General features: G+C 40.9%; 1 protein-coding gene and 1 long non-coding RNA gene across 2 annotated transcripts in view; one reads left to right on the top strand and one right to left on the bottom strand.

Annotated features, from left to right (window-relative positions):
* The window catches only part of kctd16b (potassium channel tetramerization domain containing 16b), a 321,307-nt gene that overhangs the window by 78,356 nt on the left and 224,617 nt on the right, over nt 1–18,334 (bottom strand).
* Nucleotides 13,788–18,334, top strand: part of LOC117517132 — a 40,719-nt gene continuing 36,172 nt past the window's right edge. Inside the window, exon 1 of the long non-coding RNA XR_004562661.1 lies at nt 13,788–13,798. This is a non-coding gene — a long non-coding RNA (uncharacterized LOC117517132). The remainder of the gene's footprint in view (nt 13,799–18,334) is intronic.

Raw genomic sequence — 18,334 nt, 5'->3', positions numbered from 1 at the left:
CCGTTACTGCTAAAGGAGGCCGAGGAATAACTAAACATTTCACACCCAGAGCAGAAAAGTGCGGGAGAGACAGGAGAAGCCGCCATGCTAAATCGGCTAAGAGCTAGTAGCTACGCTAAGCTAGCGGATTCCTAAAAACACGCAAAGTGAATAATGTGTAAATAATTTAGAGGTGATTCAGCAGAAGGAGTGCTTTAGTTAAGGCACGTAAAGATTACACTGGGAAACAAATCGTAATCTAGATAACTAGATCAATCTAACTGCGCAGATTAAACAGCTAACAGATACAGAAAAACACCGCTGTGCTCCGGAACAGGAAGTGATACAATACCGCAGTGAGAGCCAACCACCAGTAGAGGCAGTCAAGAGCAATTCAGAGCAGAGTCCTGATACACTGAGTTTGATCCCAGTTCCTGAATAATACTTTTGTAAAATAGAATATAGCCTCCCACCCCCAGTTATAACAAAAAGAAAACTAAATTACATTGCAAACCCTTGTTTTATTTTTTTTTCACCTCTATGGTACTTCCAGAGCTGTTTCATAACATAAAAAACTTTAACTCTATATTTGAAACCTTGTGCTTCAGCACTTTGGCATTTTCCCACACAATAAAAACACAACATGAAATGATAGGTATTTACCACAACCTGAACACTTCTGAACATAATATGAAAAAATATCATGGGAAATGGCTGAATTATACTCAGAAGACTGCTGGACCTCCTGAACCACAACTTACATGCATGCATCTATACATCTATCTTCAACCGCTTATCCAGGGTTGGGTCGCAGGGGATCCCAAATGTCCCTTTCACGGGACACATTTATCTCCTCTGACTGGGTGACCTGAGAGGTTTCCAGGCCAAGGTCGAGATGTAATCACGCCACCTAGTCCTGGGTGTTCCACGTAGTCTCCTCCCAGCTGGACATGCCTAGACCACGTCCCTAGGGAGGTGCCTAGAAGGCATCCATACCAGATGCCCGAACCACCTCAGGTGGTTCCTTTTGAACATGAAGGAGCAGTGGCTCCACTATGAGCTTCTCACCCTATCTCTAAGGGAGACACCAGCCACCCTCAGGAGGAAACCCATTTTGGCCGCTTGTAACCCCGATCTAGTTCTTTCGGTCATGACCCAACCCTCATGACCATAGGGGAGAGTAGTAACAAAGACTGACCAGTAGATTGAGAGCTTCACCTTTTGGCTCAGCTCCCTTTTTGTCACAACAGTACATTAGGAACCACTGCAGTAGAAAAGAAAAAAAAAAAAAATTAAATGAGTGAAGAACAAGAGTGAAAACTAAAAAAAATGTGCACATGTTGTATTCATGGAACTGACATTTGTGCCACATATGTTAGCCAGTTAGCCAGCCAATCAAAAGCATCCTTACACATTGGTACAGCCATGCTTATTGGCTTATTGTTTTATATCAAAATTTGGTATCAACTGACAAGGATGTTTTTGATGCTTGAAAGTAGTGTTGAGCCGGTACGCATAAAGCATTTTTTGACAAGCACGAGCATGATCCGAATAAAACTCATCAATATCTGTGCTTGTGCTGAAGGAAAATTCTCATTGGCTAACTGACTGTCTTCACACTCTGTGATTGGCCAGTCACACACAGTGCCCGCCCCTCCCTATGCAGACACGCCTGTTTGCAGCTTCTTGCGCGCACACACAGACAGGATCTCTCTCTGTGCTTGGCTGGATTCTGCCTCACGTTGCTCTGTTAGTACTCTTTAAAAGTTTTCTTCAGCTCGCCTCTTTTTCGGTTTGTCTGATATTTAAAGTTACTTAGTGAAGTTTCGTGTCATACGCGGTGCTTTTAACAAGACAGAGCTGAAAACAGCTCCTGTCATGTCGGTCACTGCCTCCACTCCAGTCGGGTTATTTATTTATTTTTTTAATCGTTTGTTTGCTCTTCGTTTTGTTGGTGATATAAAGTCAGCTGGAAAACTTTGCTCCTACTGAACGCGGTGCTTTTGAGAAGAATACAGTGAACAAGGCTGACATGTTGTTTCCCTGTTTGCCATCACTGGATTTTTGCATGAATCACTAAGTTCACACAGATCATTAAAAAAATAGTCTTACAGACCACTTACACACATACACACAAAGTAGCCTATATTAATATTTTTTTTTAATATGATTGACTACATGCAGCATCTGACACTTTCTCACTGCAGTTCACAAAAATAAACTGGTCAGTCGAACAACCTCCCTCTCTCCCTCTCACACAGTCACTGTCTCACACACACATGCACACACACACCTTAATCAATATTGTTTAGCTTTATGTGGAAAAAAAATGGCAAGAACGTTAGGTAGCAAAAATGACTGTGATGAAATGATGTGTTCACTTTGACAACTCTTGCTCATGCATACTCAGTAGTTCATAATTTCCTACTACATTGAATCTCAATTCTGAGGCTGTTATTCATTCATACACAGGAATATTCATGTTCTGAGTTCATAAAAAAAAAAACTTGTTCTGCAAATAGTTCTTTTGTGATCAAAAACATTGATTTGAATCTCAATTTTGAGGCTGTTCTGTAAATAGTTTTCAAATAAACAATAAATATAGCAACTTCTGGTCAATCCATATCAATTTCAGACTTTAAAATAATGTACTGATTTAAGCCCCGCCCATTTCCAGTTAAACCACGGCCACTTCCAGTTTAGGTCCCGTCCACTATGAGTACAGATACGGATACAGTTAATTTTAGATGGTTATACAGATAGTGGTGTACTCGCTCATCCCTACTAAAGTATCGGGGCATTTCTACTGGTGCCACAAAGTATCAACATTTGATGCCCAACCAGACCTATAATAAAGTTGGTGACACGTTTAAAAATCTCTCACACCACCACATGATGGATGACAGAAAAATAGTGCAATACGAGAACAGCACTCGGAGTGTACGGCAGTGCCAATAAACCAACTCTCACCTGTTCTCACAAATCTACATATGCCTATTTTTTTTTTTCTTTGCCAAGGAGGTAACGTTTTTGTTTATTTGCAGGATTACATGAAAACTACTGAACTTTTCTTGAAAGTCAGGGTTAGGATGGTGTATGGAGGAAAACCATTCATTTTTGGAACAGATACAATTTAAAGGGGAGGGAACAAGATTTATTTATTTTTCCACTTAAGTGAAGAAAAGGACACTTTTTCACAATCATTTTTAAAACAAGAGCTAACACATGCAACCCAGTCTCGCATTGTTTTTTTTTTGTTGTTGTCCTCCCGTCACAAAATGATTCAAATTTTTGTGACGGAGTTTTTTTTTTTTTTTTACTTATTATTCACCCATACTCACCTTAACCATAACCACCCCGCCCCTATTTTTAACTACGTGTATCCATCACGGAATGAATTAGAATGAATTTGTGCTCCCATGATGAAAATTTTGCACTTTTCGTGACAATATGATGAACCAATAGATTAACGTATATTTCATGCTGCTGAATCACGACAATCCATGAGACTGGGTTGAATGAATGAATGCACCTCCTTAATTGGATCTGCTCCAAAATCTAATGGTTTCCTCCACATGACTCTCACCCCACACTTCCATGAAGCTTGACAAAAATTGATGTAATACTTGTTCTTTTGTTTTGTATCTAAATGGCCCAAGCAACACAAAAATTTGTTGCGTGCAAGCATGAGTATGAAATGATTATTCCTTCTTCATCGCAGCATATAGGCCAAACCTGATTTTTGGTTAATCACAAATCTGGTCTCAAAGGCAACGGGGCCTTGAAGGCATCAGCTTTGAAACAGAACTGGCACCAGGATAGTTTTTGGAAAACCACGAGCATTGGACAGCATCCCAGGGGGCTCATTAAGAGCAATGCATGATGGGTAGATGGAAGAATTGGGACAAAGCATGCATACAATTAAATTTAAAAAAAAAAGCCCATCTTAATATTTTATTTATTTTTTCCTTCATGTGCGCACACACACACTGTCTGTCTGTTCTCCACATTCACACTGGATGTGCAGACATGCTAGTGGGGGGTGGTGGTGATGGAGAGCCTCCCAGCATGACAGATCGAACGTAATTGGCAGCATAGCGACATGTCAGGACCGCTGCAGATAGCAAACGGCAGAAACAAGTTAAGACAGAAAAAATCTTGACTGTCACTGGATATTTATTTTTTTTTAACATCAGAGTAGATAATTAAAATCTCAGCATTTAGCACCGTGTCACGTTGTTAGTTTGGCACTTTAGTTAAATAATTTTATGTGTACATCTGTGTGCTTGCGGAAGAGCGTGTGCTGGATCATTAGCTTTGGAACAGCTTTGGCTCACTGCGACTTTTAGAGCATCTCCAGAGTGGCTCTCACGCTGTCATTAAGACCTTCTTTTTTTTTTTTGCTTTTCATGCAGCATATGTGTGTGTCTTGAGTGCACATATGTGTGTTTGTGCAGTTTTTTGTTTTTTTTTAATGGGTATTTGCATATACTCGGGAGCAGGCTGTCTTCCGAGACCCAACATTTAACTTCTCTACAGCTCAGTGACAGAACTCCATATGGTGCCTTTTGGTTTCTACCTCATACACTGCAACACAGAGTGTGATTTATAATTGTTTAACGGGCAGGTCGCATATATACACAAACAGACAGGATAATTTATTAATGATTTGGGGGGGGGGGGGGGGGTTCTCTACTGCCTGAGCTGTTGCAGGTGCTGTGCAAGGTATTAAGTTTTGTAGTGAAGGCATAGATTCATATAAGACCAACAGAGGTCAGTTCAGGTTAAGGAGCACATGCTGATGTGTATCACATCCTCTACAGGTCCTGAATGGCAAATAAGCAGCAGTGTCTTCTCGTGCTACAAAATGAAGCCAATATGGAAGCACCAATGCTTCTAGCCAAGCAGGTTTTCGGTACTGAGGTGACGAAACGACACTTCGAATCCAACCTCAGTGTACCATGGTCTACACAAAAATGTAGTACAGCCATCCCAGGGTGGCAGCTGTAGCCAGGTAGGGGTCATTGAAGAATTACACAGAGGTCAAAATGTAAAAATGCCCCAATCAAGTTGAACACTATACCACATTATTTGTCTGATCGTAACAATTCCAAAAAGGTATAGTGTTGACTATCTATGACTGAATGTTATGGGGTAAAAACAGTAAAAATGGTGACAAAGGTCAGTTTCAGTTTGTACAGGGGTCAAAAGTTAAAGTTGCTACAATTTCAGTAAAACAAATATGCAAATTATTGTTTGGGTTAATAGGGTTCTAACAAGGAATAGTTTGCACTCGGGATGAGCAAGTACACCACTATCTGTATCTGTTCAACCATCTAAATTATCTGTATCCGTATCTGTACTCGTAGTGGGTGGGGCCTAATGCAGAAGTGGGTGTGGTTTAACCCAAAATGGCTGGGGCTTAAATCAGTACATTATTTTAAGTCTGATATGGTTTGATCAGACATTGCTATATTTATTGTTTTATTTGACAACTATTTACAGAACAGCTTCAAAATTGAGATTCCAATCAATGTTTTTGATCACAAAAATAAGAGTAAGTTTTTTTATAAACTCAGAACATGAATATTCTTACATGTATGAATGAATATTTACAGAAGAGCCTCAGAAGTGACATTCAGTGTATAGGAAATTATGAACGACTAAGTATGCATGAACAAGAGTTGTCATACTCAGCATAACCTTTTTTTATTTTATGATCAAACTGATTTTTTTTTCCAATTATTGGTTTTTACTACTTAATGTTCTCGGCATTTCCCCCCCCCCACACAAAGTTAAACAATATTGATTAAGGTAGGTGTGTGTGTGTGTGTGTGTGTGACTGTGTGAGAGGGAGAGAGTTTATTAGACTGACCAGTTTATTTTTATGAACTGCAGTGAGAAAGTGTCAGAACTGCATGCAGTCATGTTCATTAAAAATATGAATATAGGCTACTTTGTGTGTTCAGCTATATGTCTGTAAGTGGTCTGTAAGACTGTTTATTTTTTTTAATGATCTGTGTGAACTTGGTGATTCATGCAAACATCAACTGATGGCAAACAGGGAAATATGTCAGCCTTGTTCACTGTATTCTTCTCAAAAGCATCGCATTCAGTAGGAGCAAAGTTTTCCAACTGACTTTATATCCACAGCCAAACTTGGAACAAACAGATAAATAAATAAACCCAACCAGAGTGGAGGCAGTGACTGATGCAACATGAACAGTTTTCAGCTCTGTCTTGTCAAATGCACTGTGTATGATATGAAACAAGTTCATCAAGTAACTTTAAATATCATACAAACCGAAAAAGAGGTGAGCTGAAGAAAACTTAAGCAGCACTGAGAGAGCAACGTGAGGTAGAATCAAGCCAAGCACAGAGAGAGAAATCAGTTCCTGTCTGTGTATCTCTGTGAGAGTGAGAGACGGATCAGAGCGGCTAAAGAGACGTGTGTAGGGTGTGTGACTGGCCGATCACAGACCGTGAAGACAGTCAGTCACTTAGCCAATGAGAATTTTCCTTCAGCACGAGCACAGACATTGATGAGTTTTACTCGTATCATGCTCCTACTTGTCAAAAATGCTTTATCCGCACCGGATACTCATTTTAGATCAGTATCCGGCTCAACCCTAGTTTTCACCATCTGTCATGCATATTTATCATGTTACATGGTAACATATGCCATAGAATCCAATGGACATCGACCTTGTTTGACCCCTACTTTGGAGACAAAACATTTAACACAATTAAAACTATTTAATTTATTAATCTTTTTATTTCAACCAATATTTTTTTTTAACTGAAATTGGAGCAACTTTAACTTTTGACTCCTGTACAAACTGAACTTACCTGTGTCCCCATTTTTACTCCATAACTCCAGAACACTCAGTCCAAACTATACCTTTTTGGAATCGTTATCAGACAGATAATGTGGTATAGTTTTCAACATGGCTACAGCTGCCACCCTGGGATGGCTGTACTACATTTTTTTGTGTAGGCCATGGTACACTGAGGCTGGATTCTAAGTGTTGTTTTGTCACCTTAAGTGCCACTGATTAGGTCCAAATTGATGACTGGCTCATGGACCATTACAGTTCCTTGAATGGCTGGTTCCAGCACTGAGTTACTCCCCATAGAAGCCAATATTAAAGTGTCCAACTGCAGCAGAAATAAACATTTTTAAAGGAAGCAAATCAAAATCCAGGAGCATGCACAGGTGCCCTGTGTCGTCACATTCACCACATGACAGGACCGCCTTTGGTCCTGAATGGCAACCACCCAGGCAGAAAATGGAGCCATCCCCACATCTCAAAAATGAGTTTATCTCTGCCACAGCAATGCTGGATCATGTAGCTTGCATTCCTTCAAAATGCAAGCTTCTCAAAGTAACTGTTTACTCGACACGTTTTCCATTGAACACTTGGATCTTAGACTTGATACGTAAACACAGACACTCCAGTTCCCCGGCCAGTTTGTCAAGTGCCTCAAACAGGGTATCCAGTGGCTTCACAAAGATCACAGCACTGTACCATGACTTCAGTGCATCTGCTTGTCTCAAGTCAGCTGCTCAGGTTGTTCTGAAAGGTTCTTCTCTCCTGTCACTCTGCTATACATGTAGCTCAAACACCTGTTTAATTACCTTTTCTTAGAAAAGTAACTTGCTTTAATAACCATCATAGATATATATATATATATATATATATATATATATATATATATATATACGGTGGCTTAGTGGTTAGCACTGGCTTAGTGGTTAGCACTGTTGCCTCACAGCAAGAAGGTAATGGGTTCGATTCCCACCTGTGGCCTTTCGGTGTGAAGTTTGCATGATGTGCCCATGTTTGCGTGGGTTCTCTCTGGGTGCTCCAGCTTCCTTCCACATCCGAAGACATGCAGGTTAGTTGGTCAAAACTCTGAATCGTCCATATGTGTGCATGCGGGTGTGAACTTTTCTTTGCCTGTATGTGGCCCTGTGACAGATTGGCATCCTGTCCAGGGTGTACCCTGCCTCACACCCTATGGCTGCTGGGATAGGTCCCCCCCCCATGACCCTTAAATGGAGTGAGTGGGTATAGAAAATGGGGGTGGGGGGGCATTGCTAAGTTGGCATAGATTCATATAAGACCAACAGAGGTCAGCTGAGGTTAAGGAGCACAGGAGGTGGTGGTCTAATGGTTAAGGCATTGGGCTTGAGACCAGAAGATCCTCTGTTCAAACCCCAGCCAGACCAGAAAATCACTAAGGGAACTTGGACTAGGTACTTAATTCCCTAGTTACTCCCAGTGTGTAGTGAGCGCCTTGCATGGCAGCATCCTGACATTGGTGTGTAAGTGTGTCTGTGTGAATGGGTGAATGTGAGGCATCATTGTAAAGTGCTTTGAGCTTCTGAAACAGATGGAAAAGCACAACATAAATGCAATAAAACCAAAATCAAAAGTACATCCTATGGCAAAAAAAAAAAAAAAAAAAAAAAAAATCCCAATAGAAATACTGCATTTTATAATAACCCCCACAATTTATATTTTAAGCAATCATAAAATGCAAGAAAACACTCATAACTGCAGAAAAACACAGTTTATCTTAACTTATAGCTCTACTACTGGTACTCAACTGATATTCATGCATTTCATGGAAGAAAGGAAATTTTTCTGATATGACACAATTGTCAAAGGTGAGTAGAACATTCAAAGGCATGATGTATTACGACAACAGTTGTTTCTTTTTTTTTTTGTGCAAAATTAGCATTGCTTGCAAGAGGCACATGTTCGTATTCCCTGTGTGGATGTGACATGCTGACTTTTAGCACCCATTATCAATCTCTGCGTCTCAACAGGCTAAACGCAAGCATGGAAAACGTCTCTAAAATGGTCCCTTCCTTCTCTTTCAATTTGATGCTCTGTTAACCTTTCTTCTTCTTCTTCTTCTTCTTCTTCCTGTTGGATTAAATTTGGAAGGGCCTGTTTTCCAAATGCTGCTCCCCCACACTCCTACCACTCAGCTGCCCGTGTGAGATCCCACATCGCCAGCCTTCTCATTTGCTAAGTAGTCACGGCCATTACCTGTGCGATGACAGGGGGAATCGATAAAAGCCACAGTTCTAAATGGGGTGTCTCGTTTTCTCTCTACCCGTTTTGTCTCTATCACACTCTGTTTAAATTCATGGTATCCAAGGCAACGGCCATTTAATCTCAATATAACAGTGGGGGGAGAAAAAATGCACTTTTTAAAACTATTTCTCCTTATTACTGTTAAAGGTTTTGCAAATCGCCACAGCATGTGCCATCACTTCAACGATAATCAATGAAAAAAAAAATTTTTTTTTCAGTCAGTGCTGTTAATTCAGCCTCAACCAGCCTGAATGATACATTACTCACTGCCAGACGCGCTGCAGTCTGTTTGACAAACGGCCCCTTAATGGACTTTGACGATGGATATACAATAAATGGGCAAACTATCTTAGTGGAGAAAGAAGTGGAGGTCAGACAGTGTTTTAGCAGCCAGACATGAGGCAGTAAAGCAAAAAAAGAAAATAGAAGAAAAACAAATGTCCTAAATAACCATCTCCATCCTTAATGACAATAATGAAAAACAACGGTGTCGTCTCCAACTGTGTGAAAATTTGTTCTTTCTTTGCGCTTTAAATAAAAGCACCTTCATTCTGAGCTCTTGGTCAATTGTCACTTGTGAGCTTCTTGACGGTAGCCACGCATACAAAGCAGCAAATGAATAAATTCTCCAGAGAGAATTATGTAGGCTAAAAATCTTACTCCAGGGCCTGCAGCGAGCAGTCCCACACGATTTATTCTCCAACGCACAGCCAGAAAATGGTGACAATCAGTGATTTCTAGCACAGGACAGAACTTCATAAGGCTCTGTCACGGTTGGCCAAATACCAGCAAACAAAACAGATGATGGATGTTCTCTTTCATGGTAGAAAATGAAAAGTGCACCTAAGTTCACACAGAGAAGTGATTCAGAAAGAAATTAAAATGGTTCAGAAAAGGTTTTTACTGTAATTGAAGTAGACGTCTGCATCAAACGAGGAGCAAAAGTTTTGACTTTTGACTTTGAGATGATTATATGAAACCATAGAAGTATATTTAGAAGAAGCATTCATTATCAATGTATGAAATATCAAAACGGCCCTCATTAAGAAGCACACACCAGGTCAGGTTAGAGCTGCGCGGTACGGCGTGAAATTGATTATCGGTGCACAGTTTTGAAGCTCAGAGTAATGGTGTGTGTGTGTTTAGACATGGGCCGATAATCGGTTTCACGGTATACCGCGAAAAAGCCACCGTATCAAAACCACTAATGTTTTCCGTTATACCGTCCCTACGGTATGAGCGGGTTATGAGAATTCTTGACAGGCAGAGCAGAGGCGGCTGCTGCCGTCCTTCCCCCTGGCAAACAGGCAGCTAACATTAGCTAGCTCTGCATCATGGCTGAAGGAGGCGATGCCTGCACTGAACTTTTCTCTCCGTCTAAAAGGACCAAGTCGGCTTTTTCGTTTTATTTTCCACGGAATAGCCTTTCAAGCCAAAAATGGTGGCAACAAAGCACCATAGCTATGACCTGTGTTGGACTTGGGGCAATTCAAGATACCCGCAAAGGATTACATGGAAGGAGTAAACTTTATCACATCCTTGAAACCACTGAGAAGTACAAGCGGTGGACTCGAGTCATGCTTGTGGTCGACCAAATTTCTCCCACAAACATGTCAAGAAGGACAAATACATCTATTCCAAGCACTTTGTTGGTGAAGATGAGCCAAGTATTGAGCATGCGGAGTTCCGGACCTTATTTCAGCTGCGTATCTCCCTAAGCAAGTAAGTCATGTTTCCCACGGGGCAGATGCTACATGTCTAAAAGAGAGACTATCATTTTGGTATTTTCTCTAAAGTTATTAGTGGTATAGTGCTTGTAGCAGTAGACATTGCGTCAATTAGTGCGCCTGAATCATGCATGCTTCATATGCAAATAGCCATAATGTTGTTAAAGCACATTTTAAACCTATACATAATACTGTGAAACCACGGTATTTTTGCCCACAGTTATCATACCATCCAAATCTCATCCTGGCCCATGCCTAGTGTATGTATACCATACCATCTTCATTTATAAAGCACTTTACTACAACCAAAGCTGACCCAAAGTACTGTACACTAAAACATACAGTTTAACAAGTTAATAAATATAAAATCTAAAAGTCTCAGTGTGGTCGAAAGCCAAGGAAAAAAGATAGTGTATTTACGCATATCACTAGAGAAGGTGAGCACGTGTCCATGTCATCAAGGAAACAACAACTTAAAGAGAATCAAAATCCTGACACACCACAGCACAGTTGCCAGCCTCACTACTAGATGACATGAATTCCTGCACATTGCAGTTTTAAAATTAAACTGGCAAGGGAAATCTTTTTTTTTTTTTTTTTTTTTAAGAGGCTTTAAAATCATGCATTTCTTTTACAAAATAGACAAAGTGATGAAAGTACTACACTGTTGTAGAGTGTAAAATGCGCATACATATCTGTTATTGCCTGCATTATATTTAAACTGTGCAACTTCAGCAACCTAATAATAGTAGTTCCTTTAGTTGGAACAGCTGCTGAAACTCCTATGTTTTCTTAAATACTGTAAGCGGTAATCTATGAAGACTCCTGAAAGCCCTTCTGTTCTCCAATACAATTAAAACATAGCTAGCAAAAAGACCTTGAAAGTCCCCTTAGGTAGTCTCCGTGTCCTCAGTAGGCTAAATTAGATGACAAGAACATGTGATATTTGCATGCAGACTAGAAAATATAGAGTTAATATTACTCTGACCCACAGTTTATCCACTCAGAGAGGCTTTATGGTCGAGATTGAGGTTAATTACAGCCCATTTTAATCGCATCTATTTCTAAAGCAGTGTCACTGTGAAACATTGTATCTTTTTTTACATATTTCTGTTACATTTTTTTTTCAAACAGGTTTGTAACATTTGATTTAAAAAGTGATCATTCATCTCTATATAGTGACAATGGAGAACGTCACTCCAAAACCATGAAACAACTCCACTTTCTCAGACCCCTTTGGCACCTGTATGCTGGAAGTTATCATTTAACATCTTTCAAAGCATGTGCATGAATCTTGACTTGGCAGAAATGCTGTTAAAATTTTATATTAAATATCACACACACTAACCCCAGTCCTCACCCAAACCACAGCTTTAACCCTCACCATTACATAAGCATACAAATATGTGATTCTGAGGAGAGGCTTTCTTCTTGTGGTCCCAAGCCAAGCAATTTTTACCAGAGTCAAGGACAGATCTTTTATAGGTTCAGATCCTTGAATCAAGGCCCAGTGGAGATCATCACAGGTCAAAATTGTTGAATCAGAACCCATTATAGGTCTTCACAGGTCAAAATCCTTCAGTCAGAGCCCAGTGGAGGTATTCACAGGTCAAAATTGCTGAATCAGAGCCCATTTGCAAATGTGTGAACCAGAGCTAATAGAGGTCATTACCAGCCCAAATCTTTTACCCAGAGGCAAGTGGAGGTCTTCAAAGGGCCACATTCTTCAACCAAACTTGAGCACAGGTCTTCACAGGACCAAATATTTCAAACACTAAAGAGTAGAGGTCTTAATAGGTCTAAATCATTGAGCTTGAGTCTCTGCAGTCAAGTCCATCTTTACAGATCACTGTGAAAATAGGTGTTGACCAAAGTCCCCTACACCAATAAAAAGATGACAGCTTAAAAACAAACAGATTAAATACGACAACAAAATGAAACACGATAGGAACGCAATAAAATGAATCTCATTCTGACTGAAAAGCTTTACAGTGAAAGCAAGTTGAGGCAGTTCAGGTAAATTCTCACATGAATGAGACCAGTCTGTGAGCTAACAGACTTGCGAAGGCGAAAAAGGCACATCTCGCACAGGTCGAGCTGCTTCTCTCTCTCTCTCTCTCTCTCTCTCTCTCTCTCTCTCTCTCTCTCTCTCGAACACCCTGCGGTTTTGCAAGTTCTCCCACTTAGAAATCATGGAGGGGTCTGAAATTTTCATCTTAGGTGCATGTCCACTGTGAGAGACATAATGTAGAAAAAAAAAAATCCAGAAATCACAATGTAAGATTTTCTTAATTTATTTGTATGTTACTGCTGCAAATGAGTATTTGATCCCCTACCAACCAGTAAGACCCACTCACACAGACCTGTTAATTTTTCTTTAAGAAGCCCTCTTATTCTGCACTCTTTACCTGTATTAATTGCACCTGTTTGAACTTGTTACCTGTATAAAAGACACCTGTTCACACACTCAATCAATCCCACTCCAACTTGTCCACCATAGCAAGACCAACGAGCTGTCTAAGGACACCAGGGACAAAACTGTAGACCTGCACAAGGCTGGGATGGACTACAGGACAACAGGCAAGCAGCTTGGTAGAAGACAACAACTGTTATGATTATTTATTACAAAGTGGAAGAAACACAAGATGACTGTCAATCTCCCTTGGTCTGGGATTCCATGCAAGAGCTGTCTTTGTGGGGTAAGGATGATTCTGAGAAAGCTCAGAACTACACAGGAGGACCTGGTCAACGACCTGAAGAGAGCTGGGACCACAGTCACAAAGATTACATTAGTAACACATGATGCTGTCATGGTTTAAAATCCTGCAGGGCAGCAAGGTCCCCCTGCTCAAGCCAGCACATGTCCAGGCCCGTTTGAAGTTCACCAGTGACCATCTGGATGATCCAGAGGAGGCATGGGAGAAGGTCATGTGGTTAGATGAGACCAAAATAGAGCTTTTTGGAATCAGCTTCACTTACCATGTTTAGAGGATGAGAACAACCCCAAGAAAACCATCCCAACCATGAAGCATGGGGGTGGAAACATCATACTCTGGGGGGTGCTCTTCTGCAAAGGGGACAGGATGACTGCACTGTTGTGAAGGGAGGATGGATGGGGTCACGTATTGCGAGATTTTGGAAAACAACCTCCTTCCCTCAGTAAGAGCATTGAAGCTGGGTCATGGCTGGGTCTTCCAGCATGACAATGACCCCAAACACAGAGCCAGGGCAACTAAGGCCTGGCCAGTCTTCAGACCTGAACTATATATATATATATATATATATATATATATACACACACACACGAGGTCTGTAAGAAAAGTATCTGACCTTATTATTTTTTTTTCAAAAACTATATAGATTTGAATCACGTGTGATTGCGTCAGACAATCTTGAACCCTCGTGCGCATGCATGAGTTTTTTTCATGCCTGTCGGTTGCGTCATTCGCCTGTGGGCAGGCTTTGAGTGAGCACTGGTCCACCCCTCCCGTCGGAATTCCTTTGTCTGAGAATTTGCTGAGAGACTGCGGTTTTGCTTGATCAAAATTTTTTCAGAAACTGTAAGGCACATCCAAGTGGACACCATTCGAGAAATTCAGACGGTTTTCGGTAAAAATTTTAACGGCTGATGAGAGATTAAGGAGTGTTACTTTAATCATATCTTAGATCTTGTTCTGACTTATGGTATGGAAATAGAAGACTTAACAGTATTCCCTGAAAACTCCCTTCTGTCTGATCATTTCTTAATAACATTTACATTTACTCTGATGGACTACCCAGCAGTAGGGAATAAGTTTCATTACACTAGAAGTCTTTCAGAAAGCGCTGTAACTAGGTTTAAGGATATGATTCCTTCTTTATGTTCTCTAATGCCATATAACAACACAGTGCAGAGTAGCTACCTAAACTCTGTAAGGGAGATAGAGTATCTCGTCAATAGTTTTACATCCTCATTGAAGACAACTTTGGATGCTGTAGCTCCTCTGAAAAAGAGAGCTTTAAATCAGAAGTGTCTGACTCCGTGGTATAACTCTCAAACTCGTAGCTTAAAGCAGATAACCCGTAAGTTGGAGAGGAAATGGCGTCTCACTAATTTAGAAGATCATCACTTAGCCTGGAAAAAGAGTCTGTTGCTCTATAAAAAAGCCCTCCGTAAAGCTAGGACATCTTTCTACTCATCACTAATTGAGGAAAATAAGAACAACCCCAGGTTTCTTTTCAGCACTGTAGCCAGGCTGACAAAGAGTCAGAGCTCTATTGAGCTGAGTATTCCATTAACTTTAACTAGTAATGACTTCATGACTTTCTTTGCTAACAAAATTTTAACTATTAGAGAAAAAATTACTCATAACCATCCCAAAGACGTATCGTTATCTTTGGCTGCTTTCAGTGATGCCGGTATTTGGTTAGAGTCTTTCTCTCCGATTGTTCTGTCTGAGTTATTTTCATTAGTTACTTCATCCAAACCATCAACATGTTTATTAGACCCCATTCCTACCAGGCTGCTCAAGGAAGCCCTACCATTATTTAATGCTTCGATCTTAAATATGATCAATCTATCTTTGTTAGTTGGCTATGTACCACAGGCTTTTAAAGTGGCAGTAATTAAACCATTACTTAAAAAGCCATCACTTGACCCAGCTATCTTAGCTAATTATAGGCCAATCTCCAACCTTCCTTTTCTCTCAAAAATTCTTGAAAGGGTAGTTGTAAAACAGCTAACTGATCATCTGCAGAGGAATGGTCTATTTGAAGAGTTTCAGTCAGGTTTTAGAATTCATCATAGTACAAAAACAGCATTAGTGAAGGTTACAAATGATCTTCTTATGGCCTCGGACAGTGGACTCATCTCTGTGCTTGTTCTGTTAGACCTCAGTGCTGCTTTTGATACTGTTGACCATAAAATTTTATTACAGAGATTAGAGCATGCCATAGGTATTAAAGGCACTGCGCTGCGGTGGTTTGAATCATATTTGTCTAATAGATTACAATTTGTTCATGTAAATGGGGAATCTTCTTCACAGACTAAAGTTAATTATGGAGTTCCACAAGGTTCTGTGCTAGGACCAATTTTATTCACTTTATATATGCTTCCCTTAGGCAGTATTATTAGACGGTATTGCTTAAATTTTCATTGTTACGCAGATGATACCCAGCTTTATCTATCCATGAAGCCAGAGGACACACACCAATTAGCTAAACTGCAGGATTGTCTTACAGACATAAAGACATGGATGACCTCTAATTTCCTGCTTTTAAACTCAGATAAAACTGAAGTTATTGTACTTGGCCCCACAAATCTTAGAAACATGGTGTCTAACCAGATCCTTACTCTGGATGGCATTACCCTGACCTCTAGTAATACTGTGAGAAATCTTGGAGTCATTTTTGATCAGGATATGTCATTCAAAGCGCATATTAAACAAATATGTAGGACTGCTTTTTTGCATTTACGCAATATCTCTAAAATCAGAAAGGTCTTGTCTCAGAGTGATGCTGAAAAACTAATTCATGCATTTATTTCCTCTAGGCTGGACTATTGTAATTCATATTATCAGGTTGTCCTAAAGTTCCCTAAAAAGCCTTCAGTTAATTCAAAATGCTGCAGCTAGAGTACTGACGGGGACTAGAAGGAGAGAGCATATCTCACCCATATTGGCCTCTCTTCATTGGCTTCCTGTTAATTCTAGAATAGAATTTAAAATTCTTCTTCTTACTTATAAGGTTTTGAATAATCAGGTCCCATCTTATCTTAGGGACCTCGTAGTACCATATCACCCCAATAGAGCGCTTCGCTCTCAGACTGCAGGCTTACTTGTAGTTCCTAGGGTTTGTAAGAGTAGAATGGGAGGCAGAGCCTTCAGCTTTCAGGCTCCTCTCCTGTGGAACCAGCTCCCAATTCAGATCAGGGAGACAGACACCCTCTCTACTTTTAAGATTAGGCTTAAAACTTTCCTTTTTGCTAAAGCTTATAGTTAGGGCTGGATCAGGTGACCCTGAACCATCCCTTAGTTATGCTGCTATAGACGTAGACTGCTGAGGGGTTCCCATGATGCACTGTTTCTTTCTCTTTTTGCTCTGTATGCACCACTCTGCATTTAATCATTAGTGATCGATCTCTGCTCCCCTCCACAGCATGTCTTTTTCCTGGTTCTCTCCCTCAGCCCCAACCAGTCCCAGCAGAAGACTGCCCCTCCCTGAGCCTGGTTCTGCTGGAGGTTTCTTCCTGTTAAAAGGGAGTTTTTCCTTCCCACTGTAGCCAAGTGCTTGCTCACAGGGGGTCGTTTTGACCGTTGGGGTTTTACATCATTATTGTATGGCCTTGCCTTACAATATAAAGCGCCTTGGGGCAACTGTTTGTTGTGATTTGGCGCTATATAAAAAAAATTGATTGATTGATTGATTACTATTTCTTTAAGGACAGCCCACGGTGCCGGATGGTGCGCCGCGCCCCGAGCCGCCGTCGTCAGCCTGTTTTGAGCTGAAAACTTCCAAATTTAAGCCTCTGTTGACCCAGGACCTCGTGAGAGAACAGAGAAGTTTCAGAAGAGGTCGGGATCAGCATATCCGGACATTCCACTGTTAAAGGAGATTTTGTAATGTAAGACGTGCGGACAGATTCGCGCATCGGCACGCAGCCGCTCATCGCACAGCACCACAGAAAAACACCTCCGTTGGAACCCTTAACCCTGGAACCCTGCGGATGCAGCGTGTGGTGTAAATGTCTGTGATGGTGGGAAGAGAGACACCAATGATCTTCTCAGCCGTCCTCACTACTCGCTGCAGGGACTTGCGATCCGATACGGTGCAGTTCCCAAACCAGGCAGTGATACAGCTGCTCAGGATGCTCTTGATGGTTCCTCTGTAGAACGTGGTGAGGATGGGAGGTGGGAGATGTGCCTTTTTCGCCTTCGCAAGTAAAGAAGTAGAGATGCTGCTGGGCTTTCTTGGTTATGGTGCTGGTGTTGAGGGACCAGGTGAGATCCTGTACCGGGTGAACTCCAAGAAACTTGGTGTTCTTGATGATCTCCACAGCAGAGTCGTCGATGTGCAATGGAGAGTGATCATGCCTTGGCCTTCTGAAGTCAACAACCATCTCTTTGGTCTTGTCTACATTCAGAGACAGGTTGTTGGTTCTGCACCAGTCCATTATCCGTAGCACTTCCTCTCTGTATGCTATACTCCCTCCAAATTGGGTGGGTTATTAAAGATACAATTTTCCCAGCTCCCCTTTGTTTGTCAATTGCTGTACTTGTGCTGCTCAGTCCCACCTCCACTGCAGTATCTACCGGTGGGCTTCAATGGAGGAAATGTGTATATCTAATCATCATTACCTGATATCACAGTCAAGCATCTACAGGAAGCATTGAGGGCAGAGTCTAGATACCAAACCCAAACTATGTTCTGCTGCTGGAGGAACTATACTAAGACATGGGCTGTCTGACTAAACTCATGTTGTGTTGGTCTATGAATTTTAAAATTGGACTGAATTGTTGATTTTATGAGCCCGAGATCGTG

This window comes from Thalassophryne amazonica, chromosome 9, assembly GCF_902500255.1.
Source record: "Thalassophryne amazonica chromosome 9, fThaAma1.1, whole genome shotgun sequence".
In the NCBI taxonomy this organism is placed as follows: Eukaryota; Metazoa; Chordata; class Actinopteri; order Batrachoidiformes; family Batrachoididae; genus Thalassophryne; species Thalassophryne amazonica.
Note: the sequence above shows the minus strand (reverse complement) of the source record. Positions and strands in the feature narration are given on the sequence as shown.